Source organism: Pezoporus occidentalis, unplaced genomic scaffold, assembly GCF_034315485.1.
Source record: "Pezoporus occidentalis ecotype Australia unplaced genomic scaffold, CSIRO_AGI_Poc_V1 ctg154, whole genome shotgun sequence".
NCBI lineage: Eukaryota > Metazoa > Chordata > Aves > Psittaciformes > Psittacidae > Pezoporus > Pezoporus occidentalis.
Genome location: NW_026913361.1, coordinates 249,724 through 276,030, shown reverse-complemented (window position 1 = coordinate 276,030; position 26,307 = coordinate 249,724). Strand labels below are relative to the sequence as shown.

At 40.1% G+C, this 26,307-nt stretch overlaps 1 long non-coding RNA gene across 3 annotated transcripts; it reads left to right on the top strand.

The window, feature by feature from the left end:
- Positions 1–362: 362 nt before the first annotated feature.
- LOC134159984 (uncharacterized) lies at positions 363–19,714 on the top strand. 3 transcript variants are annotated; one of them, XR_009963387.1, is made up of 2 exons: positions 363–437; positions 11,663–11,948. It is a non-coding gene; the product is annotated as an uncharacterized LOC134159984 (long non-coding RNA). The 3 variants fall into 3 exon arrangements; XR_009963386.1 differs by lacking the exon at positions 11,663–11,948 and adding an exon at positions 19,390–19,714 and having other exon boundaries at positions 364–437; XR_009963385.1 differs by lacking the exon at positions 363–437 and adding an exon at positions 9,854–9,970.
- The last annotated feature ends 6,593 nt before the right edge of the window (positions 19,715–26,307 follow it).

Sequence of the window (26,307 nt, the reverse complement as noted above, 5' to 3'; positions counted from 1 at the left end):
TCTTTAAAAAAAAATAAATACGGGCATAGATCAGCATTCAGTGCAGTAGTCTTCTACTTTTAAAAATGCAGCTTGGTACAACTCACAGCACTTTTAATAGCAGCCTATGGCCAGAGCTGTTTTCCACCTTCAGAAATTGTTTTCTCTATTTGGAAGTCGTCACAGATGAGTTTATCGCAGTTCTTGAACAGAAATGCTTGCAATTGTCACTTTTCTCCCTGTGTACATCAGATTTTAATAAGAGGTGATAATTTTATTGTCCCACTGAGAATGTAATCAAAGATGTGTTTGATACACAGGATAAATAGTTGATGGAGATGGAAATGTTTAAATTCAAGGGTTATTTTGTGTTTGCTATTTACGGACCATGTGGAAGCAGGAAATACTGTCAATGAGACTTTCAGAAATCAGCAGTATGAAATAGATGAGAAGACAGGGTAAGGTAAATCTACTGGTTGGACAGATCAAATGATATTGCTGGGAATATTTCTGCTCAGCAAAAAGCAGACAACACTTTTTTGATAAACATATAATTTTTGTCACAAAAGTGTTTTCAGGAAATATTTCCCAGTTTGGAGAGGAGGGGGTGGGGGGATACTCTCTGGTAGGGTGAGAAGAGGGGATTTTACTCTGAAACAGGACCTGGGGAATTTACACAGAAAGGGAGATAAGGGTTCAATTCCTGCTCTGGCTCAGCCTGGGATAGGAATTTGAGCTGATTGCATCCCACACTAATTGCTCTAACTAACAGATGTGTGTCTGTTTAATTTGTGGCTGTTTAACTTGGGACGGTTTGGAAGGCTGGGTTTTAATAACTTGTTGTTAGGGCATTTGGTGGGAGTAGGGGAAACTTGGCCAACATCGTGCAGGGTGTATGCTATCACACAAGCCATGTTGGTGTACAGCATGTTGCAGAGGTGACAGTCCTCTGGAACCGATAACCAGAATGTGCAACAGGAGCCCCTGACACATGACTGACTCATCCTTGGAATAGGTTTGGGGATATATTGAGTGGAAAGAAAACTTGTCCTACTTCTGGTTAGGCTTTGTATTGAGCCTTTTTTCCTGGCTTGTGATTTTAGCTTCTTCTTCCATTTTCCCCTCTGTAGTATTTTATTTCCCTTGACTTCCATCATCATCTCCTTGCTTTTTTCCTCTTCAGCCGTATAAATGTCAGGACTGTTGGGCGAAGTAAATTAATTTTCAGAAAGTAAATCTCTGATTTGCCCACAGAGCCCTTTTAGGGCAGGTCATTTATTCCAATTCAGGAGTTTTCTGGAGCATCCCAGGGGGTTCTATGTCTTCCATGTCAAACTCCTAGGGGGTTCCATGTCTTTGAGTCATCCCTGAATTTAGCTATGCAAATGCTGGCTATCAGCTGCTCCTTTCATTCAGATCTGGTAACTCTCTCTCCCTGTTTTCCCCAGTCAGGTTCATCCAGCTGAATATATTTAGGCTGGAAATGCATAGTAGCCCAGATCAGTCTAATCACAGTCATCCTGCTCCTGCTGCCACTATTCCCTGGCCATATCGTCCTGGCCTGTGGCACTTAACAAGTGGATCCATTCAGTCTGCTTTAAAGGCAGGGTTCTCTGGTCAAAGAAATGATTTCTGCCTGCTGGATGGTCATACAGCAGAACAAGGTGGTAACCAGGACAAGGCAAAAGTCTTGTTTCCTTTTGCTCAGCCATAGCTTCTTAAGAAAGCTGAGGTCGTGAAAACTGAGAACAAACTTAACAGTACTACCATCTGTAATAGGTATATGGAATGGCCACTGGTGGCTTTTGGAAAGATTTGTAGATAGTAGCTTGACCAGCACAACCTTACAGTGCATATTATGTACAAATTTAAAGCATTGAATTTAAAGGTTTTGTTTTTTTCACCACTAATAATTCACATTCCCTTGGCAATAAATATTCAAAGGAGCCAAGACATGATGAAACCCTTTGGATGCTGTAATTGTCCTTTGTTTTTATTTAGCACAGACATGATCATTAGTATAGCTGGTTAAGAAGCAATAGCTATATCTAAGTGAAATGATTAAACCAAAGTATTTTTGGTTAGTGAAGTACTTTGGTTTCTTGAAATTTTCCAATGAAAAAAATTCTTCCTTTCTGTCCTGCTTGGGTTGTTACTCCTATCTCTTCAGGTGAACAAATTCAGGCAGGACTGACAATAGTTCTATGTCTTATGATGTCCTACTATAAAGTGTTTGTTGTCTTCTAATGCTTTAAGGAGTGTTGATGTGTTGAAGTAAACTATGTCAGTCAACAGCTTATAAACAGGTTTAACAGACTGGTGATGATACTTGAGAAATTCAGTGGAAGAAGGCATCTTCTAAATATCTTAATGTCTGAGGCACCTTCTGCCTTATGAAAGGTTACCATTATAGTGTCTGATCTACCTCAGGTTTATGGTCTAGTAGTCATAGGATAGGATGCCAGTGGGGAAATTACTGTGCCTTTGTTCTAGATGACTTGTGACTTTTACAGACTTGAGTCCTACTCTGGTATGAACTCTTTCTGCCAGCTGCTTCTTCAGAAGTGGTTGCATACTCTCCATTAGCAAGGCTGGTAGACCCATATATGTAGCAGCCCCTCAGGCTAGTGCAGTTGTCCTGCACTGAGAGGTTTATCTTATACTGTGTTTACAGCCTATTGCATGGGTCTGTTGCTGGCTGCACCTGGAACATGTAAAGTGCTAAGAAGACTCAGGAAAAAGTAGATACAAATTTTTTGTTCTGCTCAGTCAAAATGGACAGCCATCATTTTAACTATACTCATTCTGTTCTTAAGCTGAGGTGGATGTCTTTATGTTGGCTCCACTTCAGCTTCCACAGAAACAGAACTTTTTCTGGCATCAGAAAAAGATGCAATTTTCATGCAGCAGGTGTTTCAATCAAATATGCTGGGATCAAACTAATGTTTATCAAGTACCCAAATCACAGCTTTATGTACTTGGTGGGCATTGCCCATAGGGATGTAATGCATCATCAGGTAGAGAAGCTTAAAACTCAGTGAAGGAGAATAACAAATCACAAATCAACAAACTCAATTGTATTAAACATGCTGCCCAGAGAGGCTTTCCTCTGGCAAGGAAATATTCAATGCAAATTTACTATTATGAATTTTTAAAATAAATCAACTGTAGATATATCATAGTTTTTTGGTAACATAGAAGCAGTTGGGATCCATAGTTGTTTGGTAACATAAAAGGAGCTCCTTTTCAAATACCTGCTTGTTATAACCTTGGTCCTGGAAGGAATAGTTATTGCTGTTTAATCAACCTGAATTTGGTATGACAGAATCTTACCAAATACTTGCTTCTGAAGGGGTTGTTCTTACTAAAATTTGAATAACATGCTATTAAGAATGATGGTGTTTTAAATCAGTAAGGATACTAAAAGAAGTAAAAATAGACAGGACATCATGAGATTTCCCAGCAGCTGACATGTTTGGCCTATTATTATACAGCTGAGTTGATCTGAAAAGATACATGAATTTCAAGGAGTCTTAAAAGCAGTGCCAAATAAATTAAATAGATGGGAAAGAGTTTTACAATGTGTTTTGGTTAGTCAAAATCAGAAAACTTTGAGATGTTCTCTTTTGAAATTATTAGTGTCCAGGAGGATGCTGGATTATGGATTCCCCGTAACTATATCTTTCATGTAGCCTTCTAATCCCTTGTAGTTTTGTGCTAGGATCAAGTTAAACACTGTCAATTAAAGACAAATTGATACAGGGGGGATTGTTATTTTTGCTGCTTTATGAATGGGTAGGCAGTATCTAAATAAGGAATACTGCCTTAATTATTGTTATAGCTAGAAGATCCACAGTAGTTGGGCAGGGAACTACTGCAGGAATTAAGATACCCTGCAGTCTGTGGGAACTTGGTAGTTCCCTCTTGTGGACCCTAAACACATGGGGCCTGGCATCTCAGCCTGGCAGCTCCTAGTTTCTGGCATGGGAAATAATGAATGAATGTATAAGCTCTGGTACCCATATCACGTAACATCAGAAGTTAGTAAAAGACATGAAGACCACACAGAAACCAACCTAATGTTGCCCACATAATAGTTCTGTGCAGTTTTCATATGTTTCATTTCTGGAAGAAAAGTAGTATGTTAGGGTCTCTTGGTGGCATTGCTCAGAAGGGATAGATTTGAGGTGGTTCAGAGATATTGCCCATGTTTTGCCCATCTTGTTTTGTAGTTTTCTGTTGTCTTTAGTTTGTTTCTCTTATTTCTCTTATTTCAGAGGTTGAAGCACTGGGACGTTCTCCCCTGGGAGGGTAGGAGTCACTGTTTATACTTTGCACCTCAATTAAATCTCTGCACCGTGAATTAAAGTTAGTAATAAAACCGTTTGCCTCTGTTTTCTGGCTCTGCCACTCCCCACTTTTTCAGAAGGCCTTCTCTACCGGTGCAATACCATAATTTCTGTCAGTGACAGCTCATAACAAAGCTTGTATCAGAATATGTCTTAATTGAGCATCGTTCAACTCTTTATTTTGTTTTTAGTTTCTCAGCTCCTTTAATGTTGTCTTAATAGTTTGTTGGGTTTTGTTTTTGTTTTCTCTCTGAAAACTTCCTTCCAGGGCTTCTTTTCAAATTAACCAGCGTTGAAATGATCATAACATAGCTTCTCTCATCTTTTTTATTTTTTTTTCTTTTTTTAAATGCACAAAATTATCTCCAGTGGCATTAAGTTCAGAGATTCACACAGTCTAATGTGCATTCATAAATCTGAGCTGACTTCACTGATGTATTTGAATTTACAGTCTCTTAACAGAGATCACAGGTTGACCTCAGATACCACAATATTCTCTTTATTGGGAAATTTAGAATTTTCTGGTGCACTGTGTTCAATGACACATTGATAGGATTATCTGAGGATGGAAAGCAAAGGCTTGCATTCCCTTCTCCTTTCTATACATCTTCTCTGTTTGAATGGTAAATTACAGGGACTGAGATTCAAGGAGATCATGTTAATAACCAAGGTTGAATTCAGAACAGCACTTTTCCTGGGAGGATCTTTCTTTCATCTTTCATTAAAAGTGTTGGCCATGGTTTGGATTTATTTTGGTCTTTGTTCTCTCAGTAGTAGACTTCCTAAGGGCTTGTCTGTGGCTGCAGCACTGCCGAGTGTTTTTTCTCTGTCACAGTCACTTCCCACAATGTCACCCCACTGACTACTTGGGAGCAGCACTAATCAAAAGTAAGGACCCAGGCCATTAATACAGATGCACAGGGTGAGGGGTAGTGGTGTGTGAAGTCCTTTAACTTGCACAGAGGTACTCTGGATGGCAGTACTCATCTTGTGCTCAGCTTTTATCGTTAGGTTTTTGCTTTCACACTGCAATTTATTAACATGCAAATACTGTCTTTATGTGTCTTGGTCATGAAGGTTTCTAGGTGAGAGTGCTTTCTTTTTACTTGTTAACTTTTTCACAAATGGAATTCTGCATCTGCAGCGACCCGTCTCTTATTTGTTTGTTTACAATACCAATCACATCCTTGTTTTATCTTGTCTCAGGGTTGTGTGATTTGTTTGTACTCTTCTATCAATGATAATCAAGGATCTGATCAAATGTACATCTCTTTGTCTTGACTTTGTGGAGCTTGCTGATTAATGTGGGGTGGAAAATAGAATGTAGTAGAGGCTGTTCATTTAGTGAGGTTTGTATGCACAACATGATGTGTTGAACTCCTCCCCAAATATACTTTCCTTCCGTGTCCTGCTGTCCCCTGTTTGTCCACTCATGTCTTTCCAAACTTTGTTTCTGGTGCTCTGCCTAGATAAATGTTGGCCTTCTGGACAGGAATGAGGAAATCAAGACTGCATTCCTGTCTCTGCCAGTGTCCTGCTGAACCCCCTCTGCTATGTTGGCTGGAATGTGGCAATATTAGTCCCTTCTGCCCCACATCTGTGTCATATTGTTGTACATGATAAGAGGACCAGATAACACAGGCCAGTGCAGCTGATCCTGGAACCTGCATTCTGCTGCGGCAGCATGGTGCTCCTCTTCTGACCAAGCTGTGGGCTACCTGAAACCCTAAGACAGGCCCTGCTTCTGTACATAGCTAGCCTAGATCTGCAATGACAGGTGTCAAAGGGTCCAGGTAATCCAGGAATACCATGAGACAAAGATAGCTGCTGGATAGAACATGTCACGTGGCATTTACTGGAGAAATATCCAGCCTATTATAAACCACTGCCCATACTGGGGAGCAAAGGGCAGACTAAGGTCAAGTCTTGTTTTCTTCAACATCCTGAAGAGAATTTGGTCATAGCCAAATGAAGTATAGAACTTGGCTACTACAAAGCAACCTTGTGCATGCTTTGACCATGGTGGAGCAAATGCCCCCTGCATTACATAAACATATCCAGCTCCCATAACAACAGCATCCATGTCACCAATTCAGTGATAACCATGTTGAAGCAATCTGCAGATATTTAAATTATATACGATTGACTTGTCAGTTTTGTCACATATGTTTATATGCAAACAGATCTCACGACTAGCGCTTCCAAAAGTCACTAGGAATGTGTTAACGCTGAAGACTCAGCAGCTTTTGCTGGTTGGATCTGACCTGAATATTAATCATGTTTTTCCTTAGATGAGCATTAAATCTTTTCTGCTTCTGGAGACCAACATCCAAATTCAAATATTTAATTTGCTCGTTGACATTTATTAAAATAGCTCCATGCTTGAATATCAACTTAAGGCAGCAGTCCTAATTCTGTTAGTCTAGATGACGTTGGAAGTAAATTAAAATCTGATTGAGAAGCATTTCATACTCACTAAGAAGAGGAGGAAATGAAAGGTCAGTGGTATAAAATGTTGATATCTTCAAACACAGCAGAGTTTAAGATTTTTGGTTTTTGAAGTAACTGAATGAAACCTCAAAAAAAGTACAATAGGGACATTTCAAAATGTTAGGAGAGGGGTCTTCTAATGCTTCCCAAAACAGGCCTCAGCATCCTAACGAGGCAGAGACCTCCTCTTGCTTAGAGATGAAATAAGGGATGTTTGAAGCCCCTCAGATCGTTTATGTTCAAGTCTTACTGTGAAAATTCTTGGCTTGGTAGGTTAAATATGGATTCAGTAGAGATGAATGTGTTCTGTGAGCATTTTGCTACACCAGAGGAGAAAGTTGCTAATTCAAAGGTTGCCATTTAAGTGGGAAAATATACACATATATATGCACATATATTTTAGAAATCCTACTTTTGAATGATATTAGACATGTAAGGTCTTTTAACTTCCAAATAATATGAGGAAAGACATTTACAAGTATAAATGTGAAGGAAAGGCTGCATTTTTCAGGTAAGGTGAAAATAAGAGAAAGATGGACAAGAATCTTTGTTGACCTCTTTAATCAGCTTTTCAGCTGTAAACAGCTGTTTACTCCTATTAATAACTGGCTTATTGGGTATAATTCCAGTTTTACACCACTTGCTTTTATGATTGCTTGTACTGTTGACCTGGAAAACTTAATTGTGAAATTATTGTTAAATTCCTTTTATTGTGAACCCATGTGGCTGTGATAGAAATGTGTTTAATCCCCTAGGAGTAGGGATCAGCTAGAAGCATGTAAGTACAAAGGATTATTTTTTCTCTTTTTAAGAAAAGCTACTGTATATTTACAGATCAGTAGATTGGTACATATTCTTTCAGTACAGAATAAAGGGCTAGTTCTTATTGCAAATAGTGTGAGGTTTGGTTTGAGGGCTTCTGTTTTGATTCACTTTCACTGCATTTCTCTAGAAACCCTTCTTTTGGCCCCTTTGAAGTGGTCTTGCTGTTTCCTCAACCTTGGCTATCAAGCTGTGCTACTAGTGACCTGCTGGAGTCAATGATAAGTGAAACTTCCCTATCCTAAAATACAGCTATCTGCCAGCATGCACAGGGTTCCAGTGACCAATAACAGTTTGAGTAAAGCTGGTTGCTTACCTAGGAGATACTGTTCTGGATTCCCAATGGAGTATTGTACTGAAAAGCCTGAAAACTCATGAAATAACTTGGACCAAGAGTCAGTGTGAATTAACTCCAGCTGGGATTTCATACTGGAAAGTTCTTCCTGGGTGCAATATTTCAGGAATGCATGAGAGGTAGCATCTGGTCATATTAAAGACTGCAAATAAAGGACATTGCTGGTGACAATTATTTTGTCAAATGCCTACCCTAGGAAAAAGTGACCATCCTATTTTGCAAGCAATGAAAAGAGACACCAGGCCTAGTGCATTATGTAGATGACATCTGTTGCTTTTTTTTTTGGCAGACATGGCTTTTCCCTGGGAACTAGGAATTCTCTGTGCAAAGTTTGGGGTCAGAAAGAACTTCTGTTGATTACATTGTTTTGATAAAGATGCCATGAAAATCTTTAAACAACTTTAAAGGTTGATAAGGCTTTCAAAAGAGTAATTTTGTTTGTTTGGTTTGCAATTGCATGGCAAAGTACAATGATGCTTCATTGTCTCTCTTTTACTCTCAGTTTAGTTGAAGGAACACAGAACAATTTATTAAGGCATCTGGGTTCTCATTTTTTTTTAACTTAATATTTAAAGAAAATTACAAAGTATTCATGGTCTCAGTCATTCAAGAAGAGGAATTTGGCCCAACACAGTTACTCTCCCACTACAGTTCCCCACCGCTCTAGTACTCAGCTTCTCTGAGAAATGATGCTCACTGCTTATTTACACAATCCCTTTAACAGCAGATGAGCAGCTTCGCATATGCTGTTTGCAGAACATGCCTTTCTGCAATCTGGAAAGACTATGTAGGAGACAGCTGAGTCTCTGTACTCTTGTAGTCTTTGAACTGAGTCCAAGCCATGTCAGTCTTCCTAGGCCTTTTGTGCTGAGAAGGCTCCTCTTCACAGCCAGTAGAAGACAACTGAAAGCAAACTGCTTGGTCACCACAGCACACTCTCTGAGATGAGATCTAGAACTTGTTAGGAGAATCCCTTCCCAAAGCCTCACAGCATTCAGTTTTAGAAACACCGAAACATCCGCAAAACTGTCATTCTCCATTTCTTGACAATGTGGTTGACACCTCCAGGTTCAGCAATTCTGTGGAAGTCAATCACAGAAGTTTCCATGATGCTTGGAATACTTTGCAGTCTGATGAGCAATCATACTTTTGGATCTGGTCTGTGGTCCTGGCTGTGTGGAGATTTGAGATTCATAGAATCATAGAATAGTTGGGGTTGGAAAGGACCTTAAGATCATCAAGTTCCAACCCCCCTGCAATGGGCAGGGGCACCTCACACTAAACCATGTCACCCAAGGCTCTGTCCAACCCGGCCTTGAACACTGCCAGGGATGGAGGATTCACAACTTCCCTGGGAAACCCATTCCAGTGCCTCACCACCCTCACAGTAAAGAACTTCTTCCTTATATCCAATCTAAACTTCCCCTCTTTAAGTTTTAACCCATTATCCCTTGTCCTATCACTACAGTCCCTAATGAAGTCCATCCCCAGCATCCCTATAGGCCCCCTTCAGATACTGGAAGGCTGCTATGAGGTCTCCACACAGCCTTCTCTTCTCCAGGCTGAACAGCCCCAACTTTCCCAGCCTATCTTACACAGGAGGTGCTCCAGTCCCCTGATCATCCTCAGATTGATTGGCTTGTACTAAAGGAGGCAAAAATCATCCCTGAAATCAGGATTTCCAAGCTTCCCATGTTCTGTGCTAGGTGTCAACATGTGTGCAAGCATGTGTGTACGATTGTATGGACTGTGGCTTTTCTTTACACAGAAGATGTCAGAGTCTGGGACTAGAAGAAATCTCATATTGAAAAAACTATTTTCTTATTAAATCATATTTATCTTTTGTTTATAGCTCTATCCAACATGTCAGAAAATTAAGTATTTCCAGTTTGAGGCTGAATGCAAAACAGGTCATTATCAATGTGTCTGTACTCTCCTCCATCACACTCTGTGACCATTCAGATGGAAGGTCTATGTGAGTACACTTCTCTATTTCTCTCCGTCTTAGCTAATTTTTAAAGATTTAGATTTGGGGATGGCCTGTTTTATTAGCTCTTAATTCTTAGTTTGAAAACGCTCTGAAGTGAACTGTTAGTTTTGCTTGAGCATGTTGAAGCTCATGATCCTCCTAGCCAATTTCACCAGGGAGTTTCACAGATGTTAGCAAACTGCCAAGAAGATGCTTGGGTTTACAGCAAGTCTCTATCCTAAAAACAGCAAGCGCATGAAGAATTAGTGTCAGCCTGTTTAGGTAACACATGTGCTTCAGTCATGTGGGCAAAGTGGTCCCCCTGAGAGAGCAGCAGTCCTTGGAGGACTTGTCCCTAGGACTGCTGCTTTCCTTTGGCTGCTATATTAAGTGAGAAGCCACAGCAAGCAAGCCAAAAGAAGAAAGATTATGCTTGTATTGCTTCATATTTAAGGCATTTTGAGCACAGACTGTTGAGGGTTACATACCCTGTTTTCAAATACCAAGGCAAAAAAGGGCTACTCAGTTCTTCCCAAATGATTTTCCTGGCCTGGGTCTGGGGACATTTGCTGTAGGAAGGTGCTGTTTCCAGCAGTGTGAAGAAAGAAGCATCACACAAGTTTCTGTTTTTAAACTGATCTTAGATAATAAAGGAACAGATTTTCTTGCATCTCTTTGAGGGTGGGTGTGATGTCTTGGTCCTGTGTGCATAGGAGAAGTGCTTATTTTATTGATGAGCTCAGAAAGCAGCTTCTAGTGATCTGTAGATCAGGCACATGTAAAAGAAGAGATAAACATGATAGCTAATGATACATAGTAAAAGCAAGCCTTTAAAAGTTGTTCAGGCTCCTGATTATGTCCTCTTTCTTTGTCATTTCTCCAGCCATGTCCAGGCTTAGATTTATCCAATCTTTCTGCATCCAAATATTGCATTCCTGAAGGATTGGCACAGCTAGGAGCTAATGCTGTTTGTATATGATCTAATAGAGATACAGAGCTGAAAGACCTAACACTGCCAGCTGGGTCTAAACCTTCTCACTATCTGTCTGTGCAGCTGTATGTACATGCCAGACTGGTTAGGGAAGGAGATTTGCTCATTTTGATGGTGCATTGTTATATGTTTTATCAGCTCTAGCAAGAGAAGGAAAATTCACTAGAACTGAGCATTTTTATGAACACTACGGAAAATCTTGGCATCGCATTTTGGTTTTCCTCTGTTGTTTATTAAACTCATGATTGTGACCAACCCCTTTGCCTTTGGGACAACATTAAAGATGTAGGCTTAAGCATGAGCTAAATCCTTTTTATAAACTACATGAGAATCACAGGCCCTGGATAGCATGGTTTATGTTTATTGAAAAAAACTGTTAAGGGTGTAGTTGCTGTCCTTCTATAACTTGTCTGCTTTGTCAGGGAGTGAGAAGCCCACAGCTGTGTCTAACTACCTGTCCACTCCTGCCATTAATTGTAATATACATATGTGACCAGCTTGCCCTCAGATTGCAAGGTAAACAATTTTAAAATAGGGCAGGTATTGATAGACCTTTGCTAAAATGCTTGGGTCTTTTTTAACTTTTTAGATCAAGTTTCAGGGAGAGATGAAGGGGATACATTAGAGTAAGCAAGGTTTTAAATGTTTCTTAGTTCCCAGGTGGGTAGGGTAGGCATTGGGTACTTATCTAGCTTTTTTATTCTCAGGTGCTTAGTATAGGACAAGGGTCTCTGCCATTGGCCTAGCATATGCCATTCAGAATATCTTCCATATTATCATCTCAATGCCCAGATGGGACCTGTTGCCTGCAAACTCATGTGAATCATCGCAACTGACTAAATCTATTGTGTTGCATATACCTCAATGGCTGCAAAAAGATCTTTGTGTTTGGGAGGAGAAACTGATTTGCATAAGCTTCATTTTTATTCATGCAATAGCTGTACTCTGCCAATTATGCTATAAATAAACTAATGTGTAGGCAGGTAATGTATAGTACATTCATGCCTGTCCCCTCTGTAGCGAGAACCGTGTTAGATACAGACAGTGTCAGAGCATTTCAGGGATTACAGTTTCTTTCACAAGCTGCTCAGGGAAAATAATTGACATACCTGCATGCCTGCAGCACTCTGAGTATACAGCAGGAGAGTAGATTTCATGGCTTTAAAGCCACATGCTGTGTTTTGGAAACTCATCACTGTCTCTTCAATCTTTGCAAATGAGCACAAGCAAGGACCTGATACACTGTTTTACCAGGAGCCAGTTGTCATATATGGGCATGTCAGACTATTCTATTTGGGTTTCTTAAACGTCTGCTTTCAATGTACACAGTCCCCCAAAAATTAAATCAAACCTAAGTAAGTTTGCTGTACAGATAAATTCTATTTGACTCCAAGGATAAAGGGGATATAATTCTCAGACCCACCTCTTCCAGTGGGGAGTATGGAGGAAAAGATTTAAAAATAAAGGTTGTACATAAGTAGCTGAAGGGATATATGGAAGTACAGAAATGGGTGAGATGCTATGGAAAATTTTATTATATACCCACTCATGCTTCCATGCTAGTCTACAACCCATATTTCAAATGCTACCTGTAATTAAAGAGTAATTTTTAAAGACATTCTGAAGTCAAATAGGATTTTTCAGTAGAATTTACACTCCTCAATGATTTCTACAAATGGATCTTAAGCTCCTAAAACAGGTAGGTGGTTTGGAAAATTTTACCCTGTAGGGCTTATTATTGATACTTATTTTGAGTTGCTGGCAACAAAATTCTTGTTCCTTCTTCATGGCTTAGACCTATGCACTGCTGGGAACCTGAACAGAGCAGCTGTGTTTCCTGAAGCAGCAATGCTTGGTGACACATTTTAACTTAGGGAAAGTAAATGTCACATGGAAAGTGAAGGGGCAAAAAATACTGAAGGAACTGGTTTGAGATAGTGAAGGTAACCTATTGTACAGATCTTCCATTCCTGTATTAGTGGAAGATACCCCTTTGGAGGCTTTTTACGGCCTGTGAGGAGGTCAAAGCCAATATGGGGGGACACCTGTATGGATTCCTGACAAGGAACTAGGGGCAGAGGACCATCTCCTCTGGTGTCCTTTTTTCCTAATCCTTCCAAGGTGGTGTCCAAGACTGGATCTCTGTCACAGACTAGCTGTCTCTCTTTAATTTTTCTCTCACTTAATTATTCCATATCTTATTTGCTCTGCCAATGCACCTACCTTTCTTTTTTTTTTTCTGTTTCTGTTTTAGTGTCATCAGTTTTATCCCATCCCACTCTCTCAGGACTTTATTCCCCCAATCCTAAATCCAATTGAAAAAAAAGCAATCTTGTAATCAACAAATCTTCTTGCTTGACTGACTCTGTTCGGACTTCTTTTAGTTTTCCATAAGAGAAAACTGACAGTTATCATTTGCAAGGTGCATGACTTATTTTTCCTGTTGCTCACTTCCAATATATTTTGCTGCTCTGGAAAGGCAAATAGTTTTTCACTTTCAAAGTTTCTGTGTTCTAAGTCGTAAAAAAATTGAAGGTTTCATATTGTAACAGCAATGAAAAGGTATGACTGAAGAATAAAAATTCCACTAGAAGTTAATGTGTGCGTGCTTGTACATTTGTGTATCTATTAATAGATGGAAAAGGGCGGATAGGTTGTTTTGAAGGAGGAGATGGTTGTTCTTTAGTCCTGATTTTTTTAAAGCTTCCAGGGGAATTTTTCTAGGGGAGAGACTCAGGTAATTACATGGTAAGGCAATTCTTCAATAATTTTAAAATCTCCTAATCCAGTTGGAAAAGGAGATACTTAAAGTCATTGTGCTCCTATGTGATTAATGAGAATTGGTGGCTGGAAGAGGTGAGCTGTGCAGATTAGTGCCCTTGCTAAGGGCAGGGCACCAAATATAGCCCTGAGAAATTGTTAAGGAATAGCTAGATCAGGGTCTGGGTTCCATGTACTGGACAGTATAATCTGCATGAGTTTTGCTTTAGATTGGCCACATAGCTGCTTCCAGGCAAGACTGTCCAAGAGTAAAAGAGGTCTGGGGAAGGTACAAGTATAGTATCATGGGACATGCATCCTATAGGTACAGGATGCCCACCTTCAATGGTTTCACTGCTCACTGGACAGCTTGTTTGGGTGGGCTTTTTTCCATGCAACTTCCACAAACACCAAATTATTCCAATACTACGTAACACTGCTGAAAGATATTAAAGGGATTCACTCACAGGAGGCTTGGCCTTTGGCTTTAACATTTCTTACCAGTAAAAGTGTAGATTATGGGATTAAATATACTGTACACTGCACTGAAACCAACTATGGAGTACAGCCATTTATTTCTCAAAATAATTCACCGGGACTTCTTGGATATCCTAAAATAAAGTTGGAAATACTAAACATGGAGGCAGAAGGTGCATCTTTTAGGAGAGATACAAGAGATACACATCTTTGCATAGAAAAGCAAAGTAAAGGTGATATTGCTACGTGGAGTTCTAATACCGGGTTGCCTGTCATTAGAAATGTTATCATGGAGGACATGTGCTTTCCTTGAGCTCCAAGAGAAACTAATCACTCCAGTTTCTCTTAAGAATTTCAAAAAGTGCTAGCAAGAGTCACCAGCTTCTTTCCATTGGTACAATGGCAAGCCTGATGCCCACTCCTGAGAAATTTTCTCTTCCACTGGAGAGAAATTCCACCTGTCATAAGTTAAACTTAGTAGATGTGGGATTTAGCCAGCGTAACCCAATTGAAAGTTTTGTTGGGGAGGTTTCATTTATGCTTTTGAGTACTGTATATTTTATCTGTAACTACAACATCCAAACATTTTCTACAAAATTTCTACAAAACATTTTCTACAAAATGTTTGGCTGTTGAAGTATGATTTGGGATAGTGACCTATGTAGCTTAGCTTGCTACTTCTCTTACTCAGTGAAGCAGTAACCTGCTTTAGATTCCTTGATACAGTTTTTCATTACTGTTAAAAACAAGTGTGCCACTCCCTTCAAATCTTATTCCTTCTGTTTTATGAAATGCTAGGTCTGCTCCTAGAAGCATTGATAATGTATACAGTTTGAAATTTCAGTATTCAAATACTGACAACACCTGGTACATGAGAACCTATTTAAGTTGATAAGGCAAAGCTAAGTGAATCAGATTATGTTTCCTAAGTGTACTGAATAAAATGGTGTGTAACTCTTATACCCGCATTGCTCTTTATGAAAATGTCTGAGAAGATGCTTTAATTCCCACTTGAAAGTACTAGAATTTACATAAAAAAGCATAGAATTCTTAAATTAAGAAGGATATCACCAGTTAGCTAATTGTCCTGCTGGATATTTAGGTTGCCAACACCTTCTTGGCAGAGCTGAGCATAGAGAAAATGCTAAAGATAGAATGAGAAGTTCACTATATGGGATTTCTTTTTTCTGGAAAACCAGAATGGGGAGTGATGTCAGACCTTATACTGATCACTGGGGGTGCAGAGAACCTCAGTCTGAGGGACAGTACTTCTTGTGCTCTTGGCTTGACTTAAGAGAAATGTGTTAATGAATCATCAACAAAACTTCTTTAGTCCCAGGACATTTACCAAAGACTTCACAGGTGCATCTGCTTTTGCTGAGGCATAGCAGGAAGTGTTGGCAGGATCAGAGCTCAGGGAGTAGCACTGCAGGGCCTGAGCCTTAGTGCTTGTGTTGCTCCAGGCTTCCTTTTATTTAAGAACAGCAGCTCTTTATGATTAGCTGGTATGAGGTAAGCATGTTATAAATCTGCAATTTTAGTTGTTCTGGAGAGTTTCTCCAGTGGTTTTGGACAGTTTAACTGGAAAAGTGCCTTACAGGGGAAGACTGGAAAAAAAAACAACATGAGGAGAATGGAATGGAAGATGGGGCAGCTGGTGTGAAAGAGATTTCACAGGCTTTTTATGTTGCATGGCATGGAAGATTCATCTGAGCTGTCTTTTCTCTGGAAGGCACTTTACATGGTTCAAAAAAAGAGCCATCCCCTTACATGGGATGTGACCCTGCATGCTGACATGCATGTTCTTTCTAGCGTGCCTTCCTCTGAGGGTGACATGCCTCCTTCATGTGATCCTACCATACAGGCTGGACTTTGTGTTCTGACTGCTCCTTAAGTTCCACCTGATCAACCCATGCTTTCTCTGGAGACTTTTCAATCATTTCACATCTCATTTAAGGTTCAGCAAGATACAGAAGCCTTACCAGCTTGAAATAATCCTATTAGTCTCAATGGGCTTGCTCAAATACTCCAAGCTGGAAGGTGCTTTGCTAGACTCTAGAACACGGCATGAGGAAAATGCAGCTTTTGTTCCTTTTGATTCCTTAGAAAACTCCCCCTGGCTCTGAGGAAAACTTCAATCAGGAAACATTTCTAGGAACATTAAGAGAAATTTCAATTAATAAACATGCACATCATAGGGAGCCATTGCTTAGGATAAGTAGGTGTTGTTAGCAGTCCTTGAAAAATCACAGTTTTAAGTATTCCAATTCAAATTAAAATGCTATTGGTACTTGCAGTTGCTGCACAAGAAAGAAGAGAGAAGCAATAAGATGCTTAAAGGCTGGATTCCTACTGATGTTGATAGGAAAACTTGTCTGCTTCACAGCAGTCTGGTCTTGCCCACTTTTCTATACTTAGCAGAGGAAACGAGTACAATGGCCTGAAAGCTGCTGCTTGGGATGTGCAGTGTACATAGGCTTTTTAAAGTCAGAGCCTGTGTTTGTTTGTAAAAAGCATTGCAGGGCTGATGCACTTTGGATTGTGCACAACACAAGTTTAGCTCCTTAAGCTCTTACCTGTCTCATACCAAACCGCGTTCTGGCCAATGTCACCAAACTGGAATAACAACATTGTAATCCTGCTCAGGTCTTCTAGGTTTTAACTATGATTGTTATAACCAGGTTGTTAGGGAAGAGAAAGAAGACAAGGGATAAAGGAGACATGCTCAGAATTCAACTAGGGTTATGAGGCAAGCTGTGGAATTAAGTAACAAACACATCCTGCCCCTTCTGTGTACCTCTCATTATAAAAGCATTCTCACCTCCCACAGTCAGAAAACTAGTGAACTGCCTGCTTTCCTGAGGGCATCTGTTTCCTTCAGGAGCTGAAATAATCTCAGGCCTTATGACCATTTGGGTAAAGGAAAAAAGTTCCTGAGATCTTTGCTGAGAGGTAGCAGAACTTCAAAAAAACCAAATGGCAGCAGGAAGAAAATACACTGCAAGTCACAGGGAAATTTTATCTAAGGCCCTGCCACTTATCTGTTGCTTCTACAGACTGCCCCTGTCTGCTGGCTATGCTGAAACCATGAGAGAGCTCAGCAAGTTAAGATGAGAGACCTGCAACTCTAGGATTTGTGCGTGAAGGCTCTGAAGAAGGGGAGCATGGCTGTGTCCTTCCTGTTGTCTGGCTGCATGCCTCTACAACATGCCAGAGGTTCCCATTTCAGCTATATGCAGCAGTAATGGTGGCAGCAGTGTGGCTTTTGCAAAGGTGACAGAGAAGCTGCTGGCTGTTGGATGCTTTAGGACTTTTCTGTTGTACCTAACTGGGACTGGAACTCCCTAAAAACCTTGTCCTGTGTGTGGTTAACAAGTGAAATCTGGCTATATCTCCACGATATAGTGATCCAAGGCAAATGCTTTACAGAACTGTCTGTAAGCATTTCTTTCATTAACTATGACTGAAAAGGCATTGATTTATTATATCCCAAAGTACAGTGAGTCATCACCTCTTAAAAATCTTCAGTCTGATTCAATAAATGATTCCTTATCTTGGGCTAGAACTTTCAGTTTTATTTAGAATATTAACTTGGTAAATAAATGTTAGAACCTTTTTAATGCTTTACATAAGGCATAAGAAAACTTAATCTCAGGGTTGTAAACAGTGCTGCTGCTAATCAGACTGGAAACACTTCCAGCTGGCATTTCTGAAATCTAAATGAGTCCATTTTATCTCTTCATCTTCACAAACCTCTCATTGTGTTGCCACTACAGAAAAGGAGAAAAATAATTCTGGCATCACTTCCAAAAAGACCATGTGTCTATTGAAACTGGCCTAGAGATAGCTATAGACACACTGTTTAGTACAATTTTTATCATTATTTTTGATACAGATTCACCACAAATGGTAGCTTGCAGCAAAATCTGGTTTTGTACTGACTCAGATGGAATCATAATCATCATCAAATCATCATAGAATGGCTTGGATTAGAAGGGACCTTAAAGATCTTTGGAAACTTTCAACAATAGCACATCTCTCATGCAGTGGAAAGCCACAGACTTCCTTGAGCGTGTCTTGCACAAACTCGGTGTGTCATGACAGTTGCACTGCCTGGGGTTGGATACGTTCTTTGTAACCTTGTAGTCCTTGTTGGGGATATGTGTATGGGATAGCAGATCGCCAAGTCTGCCACTCTGCTGATGATGCCACCCCTGTCATGGGCAGGAACACCTTCCACTAGACCAGGTTGCTCCCACACCCCCATCCAGCTGGTATGGGGCAGCCATAGCTTTTCTGTGCAACCTGTGCCAGTGTCTTACCACACTCCCAGTGAAGGACTTCTTCCCAATATCTAATCTAAATCTACCTTGTTCCAGTTTAAAGCCCAAATTACCACATGCCCTGTTACTACTTTCCCTTGTAAAAAGTCCCTCTCCAGATTTCTTGTAGTCCCCTTATAGGTAGTGGGAAGATGCTCTAAAGTCTCCCTGGAACCTTCTCCAGGCTGAACAACCCAAACTCTCTCAGCCTGTCTTTGTAGAAGTGCTCCAGCCCTTGGATCATCTTTGTGGCCCTTGTCTGGACTAACTCCAGCACATCCATGTCACTGTACCTATATATGTATCACCACCTTCACAGTGGTGATGACACAACTGCTAAATCTACGCCTACCAAATGCACCCAGTGTCATTATCATATATGTAGATATTGAGTAAGCAGAACACAGCTTTGAACTGATATTTTTGTGAATGTGGAGAGCATACTGAGGAAATAATTGTCTTGACTGATGTCATGAAGTCTTGCAGACCCTTTGTAGAAATACACTGTTGGATCTCACAGTATCTTTTGATTTACAGCTTACTCCTGTCTAGATTCCTTAGTTATGTTACAAAGTTGAAGAGCAAGGCAGAATATGAGCCTTTGTGGGCAGATCAACGAAAAGGAGCAGTCTATGAGATGAACTATGCTATATAGAGCTGAGAAGAGCCAAACTAGAAGGGCTGAAATTTCCTAATGTTTTTACAGGACAAGTGAAGAATCTAGTCAAGCTCTGGAACTACTTTAATTTTAAAGGGCTTAGAGATGCAAGAAACCAGTGAGGGGCCTGGGGAAGAAGTGATGCCTCAAGGAATGGTGGGAAGCTAGGTCTGTTTAACAGATGAAAACACCAGCATTTTTGCCACTTTTCCACCAGAGGGTAGAATCTCCTGTGGTTTGCAGCAGTTATGGGACTGCAGTCTCACAAATCCTCTAGATACTTCCGAAATTGGAAGCTAAACAATCTCCCACAAGTTTCACCTGCTGGATTTGAGACTGGGAGTTTGAATGGTAACTGAGTTGCAACTTCACTGAGGAGGATTGTAGCTGTTACGTGATAATCAAATTTCGTTTGCTTGACACATAATGGGATTATTGATTAGACACCCGCAGCTTGTCATTTCAAATCACATCTCCTCTTCATTTCTAAGGAATGAGTGACATAGTCTAACATGCTCAGCATCATTAAATGGAAGCAGTTATTTACGGTGTGCATCCGAATTTAGCACTAATTCCCAGATCTGACAGAAAATAATCACTTTGTGCAAGGCATTTTTATCTTGCCGTTAAAAAGTGTATCAAGAGCTTTAGATAAGAACTGAAGCTGAAATGCCTTCCTAGTCTATACCTAGATGGTCTCATCTGCAAAAAAGAAGCAGGGAGTGGCAGGTCATGACTTAACACAGTTCCCGATCCTTCAGTAACTTCTGACATATTGTGGCTGATCCAGATGTGAATCGCATGTCAAAGCATGCTTATGCTGAATATCATCTTTGCAAAGTTCTCTTTAAGCCTTACTTTCCCCATACACCACTAGATAGCAGCAGCAACAGTCACGGGCAGATTTTAGTTGTCACATAATGTACTATGTAAGGCTTCTTTTAGGAATTTATAAGACATTGCTTCTATTCAAAAGGAGTGTTATTTACCAGGAACAGGTTTAATGTGCTTTTATTACCTCCTCCTTTTCTTGAGGAGAAAGGTGCATGGCACCTGAAATTGTAAAGGAGAGACTGTGGAGGGGAACTGTGCTCTTGCTACTGACCTGAAGCTGTTGGATTTTTTTATCCTGAATCTCAAACATTTCTCCTTCAAAATCTCCCTCTGATAATTTGAAAGAGTTGAACTGGAATCTTGCCAGAAGCAATTATTTCAATTTAAAGTAGCAGTACATAAAATCAGACTGTTCACCCAGTTCTTTCGCAGATGTTTGTGCCATATTCTTCCAATGGAGCTAAATAGCTCTTCTGGATAAAAGTACATTTGATAGTTTTTGTGAATAGTTTCCTTGTCTTTATGACAGTACCTCTATATATGTAAGACACCACCAGCCCCACACGTGGACTTGTCTGGAACACCTCTGTAATACAGAGTCCTATTCTAGACTTCGTACTTCCGAAGTATTGTGAGGTTGGAGAATGTTTGAAGAAAACACACATGGTTAAATGAGCCGGAAAAATGCACATTATACATGGAGGCTCCAGAAACTGTCTGTATTTGTCTCATCAAAGCAAAGATAAATGAGCAACTTCCTCATAGGCTATAATTACCTCTAAGGGATACGAAAACATTGACAATTGACAGCTTTGAGCTTGACCCTAGGAAATAACAAAATCCAGTAGTTAGAAATTGAAATCTGGACTGGAAATCGGATACAAACATTTAACCCTGTGGTTAACTAACTGTTGGAGTAATGATGTTCAAGTTGTGTGATCGGTGATTTTAAAGCTAAATTGTGGGGATTTGCGTATTCCTTAAAACATATACTTTTCTTCTAATACAAGTTAAAGTCTTTGGTCTGTATTCTCTCAAAGACCGGGCCAAGAGGTTTTAAGAGCTTAGCTCTTGTTTTGGCAAACAGATGTTGTGCAGGTGATAATCTTCTCTGAAAGACACCCTCCCATCTTTAAGTTTCTGAAAGGGATGAGGACTGCATTTCTGAAAACACATTCCCAACTGTGGGATTTGAGACTATGAAGGACTAAGCAAATTAATTTCTCTTTCTTTCCATCCATCAGCATGGTAATGGCTCTAGAGCAAATCAGACCTTATGTTTTGAATTCCTCTGTTACTCCCTGGCTTGTATTCTGTCATGCCTGGAATTTCCACAGCTGTATTTGCATTACACCTATTATTTAGGCTTCCTAAAAATCCCACCTGCCCAAGAAGAATGCAATGTGAAGGCTAAACCTAGTCACACAGCACATCTGCAAACTCCTACGTAATGGATTCATTTCTTCATGTACTCCATGCGCTCAGTTGCAATTGCTTCCTGCAGGATTATGTACTTCCACATCCCTTCTGATGTACAGCAGCTGAAAGGGGCCGACAGACATTCTTTTCCTCTGCTCAGTTTCCTTTGCTCTAAGTGTCCCTCCCCACACGTTTTTTATTGTTTGTTATTTTTTGTTCTAAATAACTCCTTGGACAAAAAGGGATCATCTCCATGTTTGGTCTGGGTTCAACATCCGTATGCCTATGCAAGGCTAAGCTAAATTCATGTTTTGCGTTTGTTCCCAAACTGTAGCTGACTCTTCACTCATCTTTAAAGAAAATAGAGCTTTTCTTTATTTAATGAACTTCCTGATTTCTGTATAGCAAAAAAAATCCAAAGTGGGACCATGGATATGTAGTTGTATCAAGGCTAGCCAACACAAATGACTTGTTTAGACTGTTCTGCTTTTTAGATGGTACCTAAGGATCTGAGTTGAATGAAAATCGGAACTGATGCAGCTGGGTTTTCACTCACTGTGCTCACTTATTAGTTTTCCCTTCTTTATGAATCCAGAACCTCCATGTGATAATTACAATATCCTATCAATATTTATGTTAACCATCAAATTTTAATCCCTTTGCATCCCTTTCTTAGCAAATGCAGCGTGTGACAATATCTCCTGCATATACCTCAGCTCAATTCTAAATCTCCTATAATAAGAAACATCTGTATAATTTGTGACAAACTCTCAACATTTTGTCACAAAAATAAAATAATGACTTTTTTTAGGACAGAAATGCCCACCTCACCTAAAGTATGATATGTTTTAAAGTGGAAGCTCTGAAATCTCTGGAGATATATGGAATATGATACTGAAATAAAACTGTAGGTTTATTTTTAGGGAAACAAGGAAGAATTCAATCCCATAAACAATGAGTTATGATTCTAAGTTATTTGAAATAAATTTTGCTGTCTTAGGTAGGCAAGCTTGTTCTGCCACAAAAACTGATTTTCAATGGTCATCTGATTCCTTGAAGGAAAAAATAAATAGCATTTTAAAATTTCCACTTATGTTTTAAAAACAGGGGAGAAAAATATTTTGAAAACAGTGTGTGACAGCTGAAATCCATGGTTTTGCAGGCTTTTAGTTGTTGAAAATAATGGGAGAAAAATATCCATTTTGGAGTAAGGGGTGGAGGTCTGTGTGGGAAGAATCAAAAGTGAGATTTGCTACACTTCCACTGAAATGTGCATTCAAGTATTAAGTGGCCTTAGCTGCAATTTTAATGTTATAAGTTTTACCTCTACCATAATTCTCAGAAGGTAGACCTCATTTTCTTCTTGTTAGAGGAATGCACATGTATTATAGATTATTTGCAAGGACAGCAGAGGTGTCTACAGTTGACTCCAAGCCCAGACTTTCATACCAGCCTTTTTAGTGGCCTCCAACTGGCCTAATTGTCACAGCTCTGCTGAATTTCTGGGTATAAAGTTTGCCTACTGTACACTGTCCTGCCATGTAGCTGGAGCCTTTCTTCATGCTGTACTACTTGAATGGAAAATGGAGCCTGCTGAAAAATCAATGTTTGTATGCCAAATTAGGATTTTTTTCTTCCCCACGAGTCACTTTGCAGGCTGCATTGAATTTTATCTGCTATTACATTGGGTAGTCACCAAGTCTTAGATGTTCTCCCTCAGCTCAGGCAGTTAGTTCGTCAGGCAATCCTCACCTCTCCTGAATAACTTGGTATCATCGCTGGAGATGAGAGGACTTGCTCTTACATGAGAGAGAGCTGGGCCCAGTGTCATTACAATGAGAATAACGTGGTAGCATAAAAAGCCAGAATCCATTAGGGTTGAACCAGCCATAAGGGCCCAGGCTGGGATCAGTGAATCTGATAGCTATGAAACAACTGTGACATGCAAATGACATGCAAAAAAAACCTGCAAGAAACCTGACTGCCTTCCAAGCCAGCCTTAGTCATGGGAGTGGTTGGGTGACACTAACTGTACCTTCCTACATTGGAAAAGGGATTTGTTCAGTAGCACCTACGTGCATCTTGTCTGGGCCACAGACAGTTGGTCATTTGGCTCCATCTTCTGGGAGAAGACGGAACCAAAGTCACCTGAGCTGACATTTTGCAAGTCTTGTCACACCTAATTTATTGGTATTTTATTACTCTTCATTAATGCTTCCATGCAAACTCACAATGGATACAAACTCAGCGGGAAGCCTATTGCTTTTCTGGAGTTATTTTAATGGGAGCAAGAAGTCAGCACACAAAAAAAGTGCTGAAAATCAATAGCTTTATTTTTTTCCATGGCTAAGAAAGGACAGTTAGTGAATGTTTGACTTGCAATTTAACGGTGATAGAAAAAAGCAGAGCCCAGGTAAATGGCTCTTTGATTCCTGTACAGTTTTGTAGAATTAGCTCTGACTCTGCTTCAGGCAGCACACTATTTGTTCTCTGTTTCTGGGGCTTTGAATGCAAAAAGGGGACATGGCAATTATTTTTATAGCAGCCTTCAACTGGGTGCTGTAGTTGGTCAAAACACATTATCTGTTTGGGATGGACGTTTTGACCATCACAGTCTTCCCATGCAGCATTCAGAACTGGGGGCCAGCTAACCAAGCTGCAGTCACATTTACTTACTTGGGGGATTATTTTCACATTTCTGTTTAGTCTTTGAATTTCTCCACTGTTCCAAAATTCACAAAAACTAAAAATCTCCTCAATTAGATCTTTAAGACTTTCATCTCTGAAGGCTTTTGCTGTGTGCCTGCTGTTGCTTAGATACCTGGCATGTTAGTCCATTACTGGGGGCAGCAGGAGGATCCCACAGAGCTTCCCTGCACTCTGTTTGGGCTCAGACAAAAGCAGCAGCTGGACCACAGTCATTCACTGCATCTGTTGGTCGACTGCTTGAGCTGTGCTTGCTTCTGGTGCTCAAGATGTTGCTGAAGAGTTTATGTGGTATCTGTTGGGTGGTAGCTGGCAGGCTGTGGCTTTCACAGTGGGGTTTGCAATCCTGGGTGACAACTGTGTGTTTGGTGTGCATGCAAGCCAAGAAAGGGTGTCCCAAGGGTGAGCCCAAGGAAGCAGGTAGGTGAGGTTTTGCTTAGGTACTGAGAGGAAGTGAGTCTCCAAAATGTGTGACTCTACTAAATGCACTGGGGTGGGGGAGCAGAGGAAGGGAACTCAGGCCCATGTTGTCTCCAGCTTTACAGAACACAACCAGGCCTTTTAATGAATTTACAATCTGAGCAGTATTTGTAACAGAATCACCGTGCATGCCCTCTGAAACAAGGTAGGACTGCTCAGAGGAAGGAAAAATTAGTTTAACTTCTAAAGCAGCCAAGCTGTGGGGTGGTAGAGCAGAGCAGTAGTTCCTCCCCTGCGGTTCTGCACATGCCCAGGACAGACACCCTTCAGGTTATCTCCAATTAGTGGAAGGTCAGGCAAGGCTAATCAGGAGTAATGAAGATACCTGTGAGTCTTGTTACTGCCCAACACTGGGGGATAGACCTCTGTATGGAAGTTGTGTGGAGGAACATAGGTAAAGTACTTCATCTCTGGAAAAGCAGCAGCATCTAGGTAAGGGAGACATGTTTTGGAGCTTCTTTTTTGCTGTTCCTGTTTTTATTACACTTTAATTCCTGTGTGAAGCTTAAATATTTGGCTTTGGAGGCTGTGGATAGTGACTTGTTGCTGGTAATGAGTTCCCAGAGGTGGTACCGGTTGATACCTGACCAGCTCCTGTGGTTGGAGCTGGTTTGTTATAAGTACAATAGCTGCTTTTGCTTTGGAGTGGTGATAGCAATGCAAGACATGGGAAAGTGTCCCTAATGCCAAGCTGTGCTGATTTTTGGCTTGTCAAATAGAGTTCAAAGCAAATTTATTTTCTGTAAGTGAAGTGTTAAATCACTTAAATCTGTTCTGATCAAAATTCAGCAATGCTTTATATTTTGCTTCTTTTTGGTGTAATTTATTAGGCATGACTAAACAGTTAATACACCTTTATATAAACTGGCTTGACATAGGTTGCCTGAAAGAATGGTTTCTATTCATGTACGTCATGTCTACTTTTCAAGTAACATACTTACAATGTTTACCATGTATTTATTGTACCTTTATGAACACATTCTTAGAGGAGTCTTGACAGAAAAGGAAAAGCACCTCTCTTTTTGTCTTCTGTATGAGGCAAATTTTGTTTAAAATTTGTGGTTTTGACTGGAAAATGACTTCTTAATGTCTAAGATGAAGCTTGTTAATGAAGCAGTGTGCACTTTCATCATAAAAATCTATAATTTTGTAACTGAAACTTAATAATGTGGTAGTGAATAACCTTTAATTTAGAATAGGTGAATTATCATTTGGAGGAAAAGGAGCTGCCAATACAGCTGCCTCCAAACAGCACAAAGGTGCTTGTGGCAGCTGCTTAGTTCAATCCTACAGTTTGAACTTCTGGGAGCTGTCCTTCTGGTTTGATTCTTTCTCAAGCTGTTTTAGAGGAAGACCCTTTTCCTTCAGCCTTTGGGAAGGCAGGAATCTGTTGCCTTCTTTCAGAGGGTTTTGGCTTTGTTGATTTCTGGCAAGCCTAGTTTGGTAGGCTTTGAGAAAGTTTTGAAGGTCAGGTCCCTTAAGAACTAGAGATGGAGGGTTGGTAGCTTAGAAAAAGAGGAGGCTTTGAGCTGTAAGTGACATTAGGTCTGTCTGGAATTAAAGCTTTAGGGTACAAGTGAAATTTCAGAGGGCGAATGTGTGTTTGCAGACTTCACACCTGTTCTGCATGTCCAGCAGTTGATATAGGACTGTGCAGTTTAGAATTTGTTAGATATAGTTTGCGGCTTTCATATAA